The sequence below is a fragment of the Xiphophorus couchianus genome, chromosome 23 (assembly GCF_001444195.1).
Source record: "Xiphophorus couchianus chromosome 23, X_couchianus-1.0, whole genome shotgun sequence".
Lineage (NCBI taxonomy): Eukaryota > Metazoa > Chordata > Actinopteri > Cyprinodontiformes > Poeciliidae > Xiphophorus > Xiphophorus couchianus.
In genome coordinates, this window is record NC_040250.1 from 10991131 (window position 1) to 10997130 (window position 6000).

Consider the following 6000-nt stretch of genomic DNA (forward strand, 5'->3'; position numbering starts at 1 on the left):
GGGTTTAAATACACAGGGAGACAATCAGGAGAAACAAGGGACAGCTGGGGACAATCAAGGGGTGGACAGGACAACATGAAGATTCAATTAACCAAAAACGACACAAAAACCGAAATTAACACAGAGAAAAGACCAAAATCTTCCAGAAAGCGTCGATAGCAATATTTTTATTAAAGTACAAATCTTTGACCTCGCCTCTGCAGCAAACGCCACCTGGACAGCAGAACGGACCGAACAGATCCTGCATTTTCTAGAGGGAACCAAAGCAAACATCCTGTTTCCTGCACCCTCTTTCTACAGATCCATGGTTAAAATGAGGATTGGCTTCGAAACAGTTTCTGGAAATAATGCCATCAGTCGAATGTAGTCTGCAATCAAATGAGTGCTCAACCAGTATTCCACTACTATAAATCCAGCACAAAACAGAGGAGGTGGCCTCAAATTTAATATTTCATATAACATCCACAGTGCAAACTTGACTTTACAGCCAGGCACACCTTGTGCCTTCTGGGTGCCATCTACACCTTATAGATGACACCTACAAGGTGAAAATCCCAGTAGTTTAGCACTTCCAACCTTGACTATGAATCTTCTCTGCAAGCTGACTAAATGGACTGAATTTGTGTCATGTAATCCACAGAGGCATGTGTATTAATTGTTTCACACTGTAATGTGAATTTGGGAAGCAATGTCATGTTTTGTTTTTGTTCAATATAAATGAATTAATAAAAACTGTATTTGATTTTAATCTCCTGAGGAATCATTTGATATGTGAATCAGACAAGGAAGGGAAAAAGCTGACAAAAACTGTCAAAGACAAACACAATCACTGTGTTGAAAAGTTGTCTAAATAAGAAGAGAAAGTTGTTCTTTATTAGCTTAGAAATGAAAGACGTCCGCAGTGGAACTGCTCTCCTTGAATGGGCAGGAACCAAGTCTTCTTTAAAAATGTCAGGTCAAATTAAGTTGGTACCAGCCCAGTCTCTGTAATCTATGAGATTAATCAATTTCAACAATAGCTACAACCTTTTAACCTGAAGGCGAGACCAAATTCAGAAACTTTATCCAAAGTAAAGCTGCTGTATTATCTTTACTCTGTGCTCTTTGGATTTTCAAGCAAACTTTTCGAACACAAACTCACACGGGGAGAATGAGCTTGGCATACCAAATGAGCTCCAGCGAAACTAGGAATAATGGATGAGCAGCAGCTCGGTCAAGTCTAATTAATGCAACCTCTCGACCACTGAATCTCGGTCCTTACTTTCCCTGCCACCTCTGCTCCGGTCACATGTGTAATAGCCTGTTGGGAGGGATGGCATCCGTCTCCTTAAACAGGCAGACGGTTCAGGACTTTACACCGGCTGTGGCCTCTGGTAAATGCGACTTTACATCATCCTGGACACAATCCATCCACATTAACTTCAGGCTGGAGGAGCTCATTTCATCCTCATTGCCTACAGTGTCTGAGTCCGACAGCCACTCCATTTATATAAGGCACAGATCCTGGGTGCTGTGTGGAGCTCGTGAGGATCAAGTGGTTTAAAGAAAATGATGGGACAGAGATGGTGGCTGTTAACTGAGGGCAGGATAAATGTCATAAGCTGATCCCAGATAAGAGTAACGTAGTTAAAAAAGAGATATTTACCTACTCTCCAGATAGACACGACGTTATTTCAGATTAATATTAATTGAAACAAAATTTGTCTTAAGGTTAGTCAGAATTATCAAAATAGTTTCTGCATGCCAAATGAGGTAATAATTTGGCTGGATGTTTTATTACGTACTTCAAAGTATTACGATGGAGCATTAGGGCCAAACAAAAAAAATTAAATATAAAAAAAATAAAATTCCGACAATAAAGTCAAAATAACACGGGAATAAAGTCATGGTATTTTGAGAATAAAGCCATAATATTACAATTTTAATCTCAAAGTTTTATTTATTTATTTATTTTTTTTAATCATGTATAGCAAGATTTCTGTGATTTAAAAAAAATGGGCAAAGTCAAGCTGATGATGTCATTGATTTGAAATCTTCTGATAGGCTAATTGACATCATTTGATGCCAATGAAAGCAAATCAGCAGGTGTTTTCTAGATGTGCTCATCCTGTAACTGAAACTGGGTTGCTGGTTTAAACACCTCCATCATCTGTGTCAGTCATGGTGTCATTAGATAACACACTTACACCTGCCTTGCTTAAGTATTTAAATTAATACCTATTTCAGTAATGATATTTTGTAATTCTTGTCAAAATTCTTCAAAGTGTGAAACAGCCACTTAGACTTTAGCAAAATACTTCTTTTTAAAACTCTATGCCCCTTCCTACAGTACAGCTTATTCACCTGTTATTAAACCAGCTATGCTAAAACTGTTTTCATCAAAAGTATCGGTATAGATCTAGAGAGTGCTCTTAGCAAAATATCTGGAGGTTACGGTTGGCGAACTGAAGAGCCATATCTAAAACTTTCCTCTAACTGGAGTAACACAGTGAGATGATATCCTTAAATATATAAGTATTTCTTTTTAGCTCCAGCATCAGCTTCCGGTAGCATCTGTTTGATCTAATTCTGCAGTATTTACTTCAAATACAAAGTGTCTTTGATAGTTGTGCTGCAGTAGTGTAGAAAGGAGGATGAATTTATTAATCTGAGTGGTTTTCTTACATAACATGTGGGGATCGCTGACATTGAACAGAGCGATCAGATCTTCATCCTGCTTGTTTATCTGTGCTCCCTCTGAGCTTTTTATGATAGATTATGAAACCTTTTGAGTGGGGGAGGACGTACTCTTAAAAAGGAAATGCAAGAGGAAGTAGAAAACCATGCATATGGTAAAAGGACCCTCTGATGTCTCTTTTCAAAATATCTGAAAACTTGTGTCATTAAAAACTAACTCTTCATACACAAGTGGGAACACAACATCTGTTTTCTTCCAAATCTGTAAACCCACGATGTGCTTAACTTACAGAATGAAAATAAATTAAAGCATTAAATCTTTGCAAACATTTGTCTCTTTTCTGAATTTAAAGCAAGACCAATTTCTTTTTGAAGTCACCACTTGGTGGAGCCAATAATCACTGGCAGGATAAAATCTTATAGACCTTACCCTGGGAGCAAATTTAACACAATTTTTAAAAATATATTAAAAATGGGAGATATGCTAAATGTAAGATTGCCAAACTTTTGAAAGCGTTAGAAATACCTACTAAGTATTTCAGTTACAGTTAAGAAAAGATAAAATATTAACAGGCCACAAGTGACCCAATCCTGAAAAGCCATTTAAAAAATATTATTGTCAAACTCGAGTTAATCATCTTTGAAATGAAGCAGCTGTATGACTTCTATTTCTGCAGTACGAGGATGAGACAATTTTTAAACTCCTCTGCAGTGGCCAGCTGAGGCTTCCCTTTGCCTTGTGTAATACACACACACACTAACGTACACAAAAAATGGCTGCTTCTCAAAGACAGAGAGTCATTTTTTTGTCAACTTTGAAGCAGGTTTGGTATTTCAGGTTCACTGCTTTTAAATTGGAAAGGTTGGAGTGTTACACTTACTTTGTTCACTAAAGTCCCTTTGGCACAATTTGCGCAATCTGAACCAAAGACAAAAAAAAAAAGAAAACCATGACTGACTTTTCTGGTTTTACTGTAGAGGCAGTGACCACAACTCTTTTACCATTCAGTGTTTTAACATACTGGTTTCCATGTCAGAACTGATATGATGTTTCTCAGTGATTCTCACCTTTAGATTGGACCTGAAGAGAGAGAGTAGCTTATTTTATCAAAATCAAAATGCAGTTTACAGAACATTTGGACCAGCTTTGGTTGTTAAAATTGGGGTTAAGATATTTGTGCATATTTAAAAGTCTGGAAAAGTTGTGAAAATCATCTTATCATTGCTGTATCCACTGTGCGTGTTTAGAAATAATGCTAAAACTATCTGATACACCCTGTAAATTTCCAGTGAACATGAGATTTGGCACATGATGTCAACCTGCGTTTGTGAATATATCCTGACATGGTCGTAGCTAAACGTCATCCTGAAAGAGTCTTGAAGTTGCTTTAAAAATCTAAATATTCAAAATGATCAAACAATAAATATGTGACTAAAATAGCTCATTTAATTTGATGGCGCTGCTACCGAGGTGCGTTGAGCAAAAGTTAACAGATAATATTTAAAAAGAAGAGTGTGTGGTTCTGCTGTTTTGTGAACTTTTTAAATGTTTGACTCTGTTTGTTTTCTTGGAATTCGTTTGTGCTTAGTTGTAGTGCTGCTCTTGTATTTAAGTTCTGCTTTTTCATATTTTTTCCGTAGATCCCCAAATAGTCAACCTTTATTAATTTGTACATTTTTAACTCTTCAGTTCATGTCCCTCATTAACCTGACGCTCTCAGCTTCAGTAACCATCCCCCCTATGTTTATAATCTAGTCAGTTTTGGTTGCTCCTTGTCAGATCCTCATGTTTTCCTGGTCTTGTTTCACTTGTTTCCAAGACAACTCTACATCTGTTCGTCTTGTGTTGCTTGCCAATGTGTTCCCTCTTTTGTTACTATTGCAAGCTTATTCTTCATTAAATCATCACCTTAATTCAATGTGACACTCCAATTTTCCTCGGGTCCCGTTCCACCACACATGCAAAACCTGCATGTCGTCAATGTTCTTTGTATATAAAATAAAATATTACCACGTGTTGAGCATTTTTTATCAATAGACGTGAGCATAAAAAGGTAGATATCAAAGCTGACATCCACATTTTTTGTATTTGGTTTGTTTATGCAGCTTTTATGCTGCTAAAAGGATTCTGCTGAGCAGTGATCTTTCTGCTGAGTCATAATCCAGCCTCAAACATAGTTAATATGCGTCAGAATCAGTGGTCTAAAAAATACCAATTTGGTGTCAGGATGTTCAGAGGAGTCGTCTTGTGAAAAATGAATCAACCGTTTTCAACTCAACACTGTGGGGCAAAATAATTGATCAGAATCTTTGCCCACAACTCCCACTGCAATTAACCGAGTCCAGATTAGCTGCTGGTCTTCCACTGCAATGCCAGTGCATGAAAACAGCACAACACAGAAAGTTTCATTTCTGAGCAAATTTGAAAATCTGTCAGACTTGTTTAGTCCGTTAGATTTGATACTTTACAGAATTGCCTTTGCTGTAATTGAAGCTGCAAGCCTTCAGCCGAGACTGAAATGATTGCTCATTCTTCTTTTAAAAAATGGCTAAAACTCAGTAAAATTGGATGGAGAATGTCTTAGGGATTCTTAGTGTAAGTTAGATGTGGACTTTGAATAGGCCATTCACATACATAACAATTTGACACAAATCATTCTGTCAGCTTAGGTGAACTGTCAAAGCAGTATGAATCTTCATGCTGAGATTTTTACTGTATGTACAGTTTTTCTTCCACTTAAAGCTGCAGTATGTAACTTTTATGAGAAATTATTTTTCTTCTTACATATTTGTTGAAACTGTCTATGTTGTGACAGTTTGCTATGAGACCTAAAGTGGCACATAAATGTCTTTGTTTGTGTTGGTCTACCACATAAAACTGAAAAAAATTAGGTTCATGGTTGCAGCATGAAAAACTGTTAAAAGTGTGAAAAGTTTGAATACTTATGCAAGATACTAAATCCAGGCAGAATCAAAACACTCTCTATCTCATTATGGGAGGATTTTAAGCCCAGAAGGGATTTAAATTTTCTCCAACAGGTTCTGGGTCCGACTCATGGTTTCCTTAACGTGACCTCAAATCCTTCCACAGGTAGAATCAAAGATGCAGCCTGACCAGATGCCTTTCGAGTCCTAAACTAAGCCCATTTGATTTATGTTTTATCCTCATAGGACATTTGTCAATATTTCTCAAGCGAAGCATATCATTTTCTTTAAATTGTTTTTCTTATAACGACAAGAGCAAAACCAGACTGTAAAAAGTTGCTTTTGCAGATTTAGACAAAAAATATGTTTACCTAAAACTTTTAAACCTATGAACCCTAA